Source organism: Acomys russatus, chromosome 4 (genome assembly GCF_903995435.1).
Source record: "Acomys russatus chromosome 4, mAcoRus1.1, whole genome shotgun sequence".
Classification (NCBI taxonomy): domain Eukaryota; kingdom Metazoa; phylum Chordata; class Mammalia; order Rodentia; family Muridae; genus Acomys; species Acomys russatus.
The window spans coordinates 45108060-45118065 of NC_067140.1; positions in this window are offsets into that span (position 1 = coordinate 45108060).

Here is a 10006-nt window from a genome sequence, read left to right on the forward strand (position 1 = left end):
GGATTTAAGTTGGGCCAGGCATTGGCTGATCATTCCCTCAGTCTCTGTTCTATCATTATTTTTGTATATATTATAGGCAGGATAAATTTTGGTTTGGAGGTTTTGACAGTGAATTGGTGCTCCACTACCACCACTTTAGGTCCTGCCTGTCTAGAAGGTAACCTCCTAAGTCTCATGCCCCCTATTGCTAGGAGGCTCAGCTAAAGACATAGACTCTATTGCTTGCTTTAGATCACTTTGCCCTAACTGGAAACCCAAACATTAAGCAAATTCTATAGAGTACTAAAGCATCCTGAAACACTAGTGACTCAGCAGCAAACATAACTTATAAAATGGCAATTATGAAAGTATTTAATATTGAATGAGTTCATATATTTATGCATTATGTTACCAGGCTCTCAACAACATTCAGACATTTCTTCTCCCCTCTATTACAAAGATGTTTTCAAAAAGAAACAAAATGAAATTAAATATACAAGTAATACATGAATTGAAGCTAGTTGGTAACATCCCTGGAGCTGGTAGAAGGAGACACATGAATAGATCAGAGTCATGAAGAGTAGAATCAGAAGTAAGGTTATTGATTGCTTTTCTTCTCTGATAGTATGTATGGGACCTTGTCAAATTTTGAAAACAAGTAGGGATGAAGATACCAGTTTAATATACACATGCTCTATACCTTTTGCCATAGGGTCAGACATTTAAGTTCTGTTGGATAACCAATAGCACTGGCAACAGCTTGTAATCTTTAAGGGTCACTGGCCCTTAAAGTATGTCACTGGCCAACAACTCTAAAAGAAGTAAGCCATTACTATCACTGGGGATTTTTGTTTTTGTTTTTGCTTTGTTTGCTTGTTGGTTTTTGCCTGTGGTGATGTCATTATAGAATAACTACACGGGACTTGGCTATAACAGGTCAAATTCCTTATGAACATTTTTTTTTTTTTTTTTTTGCATTAAGTTGAAAAGTAGATTCACTAATCTACTTTTTAAAAATATGTTTTTTAAATTTATTCATATTACATCTCAATTGTTATCCCGTCCCTTGTATTCTCCCATTCCTCCCTCCCTCCCATTTTCCCCTTACTCCCATCCCCTATGACTGTGACTCCTCCCCCCTGTATATGCTCATAGGGTATCAAGTCACTTCTTGGTAGCCTGCTATCCTTCCTCTGAGTGCCACCAGGTCTCCCCATCCAGGGGACATGGTCAGTGTCTCCTGCCTTACAGAAGCTTCTCAGCCTCATGAGGTCCCATTTATTAATTGTTGACCTTAAGGCCTGGGCTGTTGGAGTTCTGTTCAGAAAGTCATCTCCTGTGGCAATGTGTTCCAGGCTCTTCCTCACTTTTTCTTCAAACTGATTTAGTGTCTCTGGTTTTATGTTGAGGTCTTTGATTCACTTGGACTGGAGTTTTATGCATGGTGACAAATATGGGTCCAATTGCATTTTTTTTACACTTAGACAACCAGTTAGACTAGCACCATTTGTTGAAGATGCTATCCCTTTTCCATTGAATAGATTTGGCTTCTTTGTCAAAATTCAAGTGACCATATGTGTGTGGATTCATATCTGGGTCTTCGATTCGATTCCACTGATCAACCAGCCTATTGCTGTGCTGTTGCTTTATAGTACAGCTTGAGATCAGGTATGGAGATTGCTCCAGAGGATCTTTTATTGTACAAGATTGTATTAGCTATTCTGGGTTCTTTCTTTTTCCATATGAAGTTGGGAATTGAACTTTCAATGTCTTTAAAAAATTGTGTAGGTATTTTGATAGGGATTGCATTGAATCTGTAAATTGTTTTTGGTAAGATGGCCATTTTTACTATGATAATTCTCCCAATCCATGAGCAAGGAAGATCATTCCATCTTCTCATGTCGTATTCAAACTCTTTCTTCAGAGTTTTGACATTTTTTTTTCAAACAAGTCCTTCACTTACTTGGATAGAGCAACTCCTAAATATTTTATATTGCTTGTGGCTAATATGAAGGGTATAGTTTTCTTAATTTCTTCCTGTGCATGATTGCCACTTGTATATAGGAAGGCTACTGACTTTTTTGAGTTAATTTTGTATCCAGCCAATTTGCTGAAGGTATTTATCAGCTGTAGTAGTTCGCTGGTAGAATTTTGGGAGTCATTTATGTACACTATCATATCATCTGCAAATACGGATAATTTACTTCCTCCTTTCTATTTGGATCCCCTTGATCTCCTTTTGTTGTCTTATTGCTCTGGCTAGAAAGTCCAGTATTATATTGAAGAGATATGGAGAGAGTGGGCAGCCTTGCCTTGTTCCGATTTTAGAAGAATTTCTTTTTGTATCTCCCTTATGAATGTTTTAAAGTCTTCTTTGATTTGGGGGTACAAAATAAAAATAGTGAAAATTTCCTCATAAAATCTTTTTAGTGTCATTATATTTAGCATGAGTAAAACCGTGAAATATTTCACACTTAAGTCACACATTTTTTTTTTTAGCATTTATATTCTTTATCAGTAAATAGACAGCACTGATTTTCACAGATTTCATTTCCGAGTGCAAGGAAACTCTCACAGAGATGTAACTCTAGGTCAGAGTTACTTACTCCATGGGGCTACTCAACTATTCAAGAAGAGAGGTCTGGAGATACTCATGGTTTTTAAGAATGGCTCATAGAAGCTGTGTATGATGGTGTATGCCTTTAACCTCAGCACTTGTGGAGGTAGAAGTAGGTGGTTTACTGTGAGATCTGGGTCAACCTGGTCTTGAAAGGAAGTCCAGGACAGCCAAGGCTATACAGAGAAACCCTGTCCCTTAAAAAATAAAGAAAGGAAGAAAAGAATAGAAAATAAAAGAAAGAAGAATGGCTTGTAGAACTGATTCTTTGGTATTGGGTAAATGAGGGAGAACTATATTTCCCTCATTAGGAGATAAGAGTCTCACAGCAAACTCTCAGGCCATTACAATCATTCAACCCCCCCACTTCAGGAATGTTTCCTGCTCTTTAGATGCAGTTGTTTTGTAGATGTATCCATTGTGAATAGACTCCACATGTCTTCATTTATATTAGCTGTATTTTTCTGTTATAGTCTTTGTTGCAAAGAAGTTTCCTTAATAAGAGTTGAGGACTATACTTATATGTGGGTATAAGGAGAGATATTGAAAATGTATTTAGGAATTATGCTGATTTCATGACTTCATTAGCTCTGAGTAATTGTCTAGGTTTCCAGTGCCAGACATGATCTCCCACTTATAAAATTATAGTGACTGAGCAGGTTACAATAATATAATATATAATATTACATATATATGTATATATATATATATATATATATATATATATATATACATATATATACATGCACATACATGCATGTAAAAATAATGGAAAAGAGGCCATGCATTTGAAAGAGAGAAAGAAGAGGTTTATGGTTGAGTTTGTAGTGAGGAAAGAAAAATAGTATAATTGTATTATAATATAAAAAATAAAATCAATAATAAAAAATAGCTGCTAGGACTACTGACATTCAAGAAGTATGATAGTGATAATGTCAAAGGATGGCACACAGGACGTTTATCACTACAGTTGCCCATACAGAATACCAATTGTCCTAAGTCCTTGCTTAGAGACTTAATAAAGTACCAAGTAATGTCTAAATAACATTTAATAAATATGTGACTCATTCCTTTTGGCACAGTTTCCTTGTCTGATGAGTGGATTTAGATTGTTCTGGTTTATTGTTCGCTAACTCTTTTAACAACAAAGCCCTCGTACCTACCACCAAGATGATTGACAATGATATGCTGAGAGGCATTAACCAAACCTCTTTATCTTTATTAATTTGTGAACGAGGTTGATGAAAGCTAACAAGGCAGAAAATGATTGCAAATGTAAATGCCAATGTGCTTAATGATCCGAGGAAACAAGTTCAATTGGAGCTTGTCAGATGGAAATTGTTCTGCCAGTTGACCTGTTCATAGACACAAATAGACTGTGGAGGGCTGGACAAGTACTAGCACTAGCCAAGGAATGGAAACCCTGAATAATGAGTATTTACAGTGATGAAAATTATCAGCTCAAGTGATGTTCTAAAGAGCATCTATCCAGTTATTATAAATAAAATATATGTCAAAAGTCTACTGGTTCTGTGTTTCCCAGCACAATAGTAAAGGGGCTTAGAGTAAAAAGCTGAGAACTGGGTTCTAGCTTCGACAGTCACTAATTTTACTTCCTTATAGATAAAACGAGGTTAACAATGAGTGTGTCATGCCACCAGGGTCATTGTAAATGTTACAGGGCACACAAAATGCATAGTTCTTAGCAGCCTTCATGATCAACAATTAATAAATTTATAAATGAGACCTCATGAGGCTGAGAAGCTTCTGTATGGCAGAAGACACTATCAACAAAATAAAGTGACAGCCTACAGACTGGGACAAGATCTTCACCAACCCTACATCTGACAAAGGTCTAATATCCAAAATATATAAAGAACTCAAGAAACTAAACTCCCCCAAACCAAATAACCCAATTAAGAATTGGGGCTCAGAACTAAACAGAGAATTCTCAACAGAGGAATATCGAATGGCTGAGAAAAACTTAAATACTCAACGTCCTTAGTCATCAGAGAAATGTGAATCAGAATGACTCTGAGATTCTATCTTACACCCATCAGAATGGCTAAGATCAAAAACTCAAGTGACACCACATAATGGTGAGGATGGAGAGAAAGAGGAACAATCCTTCATTGCTGGTGGGAATGCAAACTTTTACAACCAGTTTGTAAATCAATTTGGAGCTTTCTCAGAAAACTGGGAATAGGGCTACATTAAGATCCAACTATTCCACTCCTTGGAATATACCCAAAAGATGCCCCACCACACAAAAAAGAAATATGTTCAACCATGTTCTCAGCAGCCTTATTCATAATAGCCCGAAACTGGAAACAACCTAGATGTCCCTCAACTGAAAATGGATAAACTAGTACATTTACACATTGGAATAGTACTCAGTTATTAAAAACAAAGAAATCCTTAAATTTGCAGGCAAATGGATGGAACTGGAAATGATCATCCTGAGAGGGTTAACGCAGACCCAGAAAGATACACATGGCATATACTCACTTATAATTGGACACTAGCCCAACAGGGATGTTCCCTGAAAGTCTTCACTTAGCAGGAGATTGGGATAGATACTGGGACTTCCTACTGGCACTCCAGGTGAGAGAGTTAAGGGAGAATGGGGATATAGAAGGATCCAGAGGGTCCTAGAAACCTAGAAGACCATTAAAGGTGGTGGATCTGGACCTGGCGGGGGGGTTCTGCTCAAACTGCTGTACCATCCAAGGACAGTGCATGCTGTAAACCTAGAACCCCTATGCATATCTAGCCATTAGCCAGCACATTCTCCATAGTTGTGTGGAAAGCAAGAACTTACTCTGACATGAACTCTGGTGCCCCCATTTGACCACTATCCCTTGGTGGGGAGATCTGGTAGCACTCTGATGAAGAGTAAGCAGGCTATCAGGATGAGACCTGACAGGATGTGATCATATGGTGGGGGAGGAAGTCCCCTTCTGTTACAGACCTAGAGGAGGGGAATAGGATGAAAAAAAGAGGGAGAGGGAACAGGAAGATACAAGTGAGGGGATAATAATTGAGATATAATTTGAATAAATTACTTAAATTTAAAAAAAGATCAATTTTTTAAAAAAGAGAACATTCACACATATTGGTTCCTTGATCAAGTTTGATGATAAGGCTTTTCCTTAAAACCCCATTCCTTCTAATCCTAAATTATTAATTTTACATGTTCATATCATCTAGATCCTTCAATATTGTGCTAGTATAATAGATGCATTAAAACATCATTCACCAGTTATATGCAATCCACTGGGCAGTGAACGCCATTCATTCACCCTCTATGTATTAAAAACACTTCAGTTATACAGTTAAAAGAAAATGGTTCTTAAATTCAATTCTATTCAGGCTTAGGAATATGATCTTATAGGTTTAAATTCACATAGTGAAAATTTACTAAAAATTCTTAGGTTTTGAAATTCTAGAAAGAAATTTTTAACCAACATAATACTTACATTTATTCTGGGTGGAGGCCAACTTCCATAATATTTCTAAACTTTTTATTCAAAACAATTGTAGTGATTATGATATTATAAATAGTTGATTAGATATTCAAAATGATGGATAATATTAAACAGAAAATAACCCCAAGTTCATATGCTTTCATTTATTTTCATGACAATTTTATGCATTTTAAACTACTGAAAAGATACCTGATATCAAGGAAGGGTTTAAAACTGATCAGTTCTTTTCCACTTTTTGTACTTGGACACCATAAACAACTAGTTCTACTTATTATTTCACATGGTTCTTTAGAAGATTCTAAAGCATGAAAGTCAATCTATGACAAGAGTAACACACCATTCCTAGAGGGAGGTCTAGTTAGTACATTTAGTGATCTTAGAAACATGACAAAATAAAATACAACGTCCTTTTTAAAGATTCTATTGAGTAACTTTGCCGGTAGGATTTTTCTATTTTTATGAGAAGGCTTGGACCTAATGATCTACCTTAAGGATTAACATGTTGTGAAAACAAGGTTTTACGATGCTGGGGAGATAGGAGAAAGAGGCATCAGCTATTCCAGAAGAGGCCAAAAATATGCCATTGCTTAATGAGTCAGATTTGTTCTCTTTCTCTCTTTTTCTTTTTCTCCCTCCCCCACCCCTTGCTGTTCCTTTCTAGATTGAGCTGGGGAGAAGGTACACAATCTGTCCCTGCATCTGTCACTCTGTCTCCCTTTTGTTAGATGTTTTTATGTTTTCCTTTAACCTTGCATGGAGTAAAGCCGCTTTTACAAACTATTCTCAATCCTAGAAATAATTAACCAGCCAAATTTATGCTGGAGAACAGAATGTTAGAAAGAGACTTTGAATCTCTTCTGTGAGATAAAGGAAAAGGATGGCTGTGCCCAGAATCACATGCATAGAATTCAACAACTGGCAGGAAGTCACAATGCTAACAGCTGCACTTAATACAACCTAGGGTAACTTCCTTACCTTACCCAGGATTCAAATTTCTCACTCTTCACCCATTGAAAATTGTTTCTATTGCCCAACTATACTATAATTCATTAAAATGACTGTAAATAGCCTTGCCCATACATGAGAATGAACAGATGTAATCAAAAAGTTTGTTATCGTTATTTATCCCATAATAGATTCTCAAAATATTTTTATCTTCAAGTTTGTTAGTTACAAAATATTGATATCCCAATAGTAGTGGAGCTGGCCTTTATGTATAGAAAGAGGTTGGTTGAACTTAGTGACGTCAGTAAGAATGACTTTGTTTTCAGTTCATGTTATACATGACGTCACTAAGAATGACTTTGTTTTCAGTTCATATTATACAGTTTATTACTGTTTTTATTGGCCTGCTTTTGTCCTAAGTAGATATTTAAAAATTGCTTTGCTTTTTCAATCTACACAATTACTTCTAGAAGCATTAGAGATGGATTTCTAGGCCCATGCATATATTTTAAATATACCATATTATCAAAATGTTACATATAGAGAAAGAATGTTCTTTGTAGGAAGAAGTCGAAGTGGATGAGTTTGAATATGGTACTTACTATCTGCATCATTTTATAAACAAAGATTAAAGAGTATGTTCATGGTACTCAAGCCAAGTGTGATGATGAACAACTATAATCAGAGTACTTGGGAGATAGAAGCAGCTATATGATGAGTCTAAAACCAGCCTGAGCTACATAAGACTCTGTCTTAAAAATAAGCAAAGATATTGGCTAAAGGCAGCTAATGAAACAAGAACTAGCCCAGCCCTCTACCCATTAAAATAAACAAGTGAGAATACTAAAATGTATGGTACATTTTATGTTAAACAGATATAAAATATATAGAAGGTAAACTAAGAGAACAGAATGGGTGAACAAAGGTACAATGGAAATTGCCAAGATAGTAAAGAGATTTTGTGAGATAAAGGAGCTAGTGACAAATGTAAAATGACAGACTGAAATCTAAGAAATCTTCTGTTTAATTTTATTTTCTTCTCACTTTAAAGAAACCTCTTTTATGATTTCTAAACTTAAGGAAAACCTATATACCACATGCAATTTTTTTCTTTACATGAACAATACAAAGTAATAAAGGCCACTTTGAATTGCAACGGCCATTCAGAAGACATCTCAAGAAGTAATTGAATTAAGCAGAAATAGCTTCTCAAATAAGAAAGCATCTGTATATGCCTTTGAATATTAGAGTCTTAAGATGAAGTAAAATATACATACTTAAGTCATGTTACTTTATAAGCACAGGGGCAGATAGATCTCAGGATCCAGAAGCACAGAGAGTTTTGGGTAGTGGGATGATCTGAACAGACATGAAAAATAGATCCAGTTTTGATGTTTTTAACACAATTAATCTAGGAAACACTTTCAATAGAAATAATTTGAAAGACAGAAATTAAGATGCTAGCTTTGTTAGGACATAAACACATTCTTTTGAACTCTTAGAATTCAAAGTTTCTTACACTCGAAAGCAACAGTATTGTCTCTGAGGAGAACAGTTATGGAATATGTCTTTAAGGACTGTACTCAAGATACATTTATAAGATGTTCAACATAATAGCTTGCACAGAATGATGGTTTCATTAATTTTAACAGAATAAGACTATCAATTTTGATTTTAAAAATATTATATAGTTTCATGTTTGTTTGTTTTGGTTTTGTTTGTTTTGGTTTTTCAAGACAGGGTTCCTCTGTGTAATTTCATGTTTATAATAAATCATAGATGTTTGTGAAATAATCTTGATAAATCCTTAAAATGAAATCTCTAAGACTGATACTCTCACTATGTGTGACTAGAAGCTATGAGTGTAAAGCAACAGTTCTAAATAATTACTGAATGTGTAGATTCTTCCCATTTTCCATATGGAACTTTTATGAAATCAGTCATAAATTTAAGGCTGTATAATATGTGATAGTTATTATCAAATGTAAAAATGATCTCTAATTTTCATTTGCCCTCAAAAGCTCTACAATAGCTGTGTTTTCCTTTTAACAATATTTTATTTATTTAAAACACATAATGTGAACACAACAACCAAGGAGTACAGTGTCTTGTCAAAATTACTCTATTTTGCTATCCTTAATTCTAACTTGGTGAAAATGAGGCTTCAAAAGTTTTGTGCATGTATGAAACAATGTGATATTTGCTTTTCCAAAGATAGTGAGAAAATTCAAAAGACAAAATGTCCTTAATGATTCTGAAAGTACTTTTTGATTACAACCAGCTTCAGGACATTTTTAATTTAAGTTCTTTCTGGAAAAAAGAAAAACCTACTTGACAACACATTGCTATTCACAGTAATAAGGCCAGAGATTTACCATAGGAAACCCCCTGCTGCTTAATCAATGATGAGTCCTTGTATGTAAGTCAAAGATGTGCTCAATTGCTCTGAATTAGTAAGAAATGACGTCAAGGACTGGTTTAATTTCTTACAGGCTTCACACCTTCTTGCCTGCATTTAGAAAATAAAAACAAATTCTGTTCTACCCAGGGCACAAAATTTGTACTTTTGTAATTTTTCCTACTTATTTTCCTCTAAGTTTATTCTAAAAGCAGACAAATACATCCAGAGAGGCTTTCACAGCAGGGTTTATTTCTGTGTAATTTTTAACTAGAGATCAAAATAATATAGTAATTTGTCTTTAATTTTCACTTTCTGTTTTCTAATTATTTGTAGTATATAATGTCATACATACTACCATATACAAATAGTTATTTCCTATAAAGTTTAATCTAGCATTTCATATATTTAGGCACTACTTTTACCTATATAGTCCTTAGTCATAACCCTACACATAACCTTGGGTATATCTCTGGATAAATGAAATTATGATTTGTTTATATAATACTACTTTTACAATAGCCTTTAAGATATCTGCAGAGAAGTGAACAAAGGATTGAATCAAATTTGTTGGTTTTA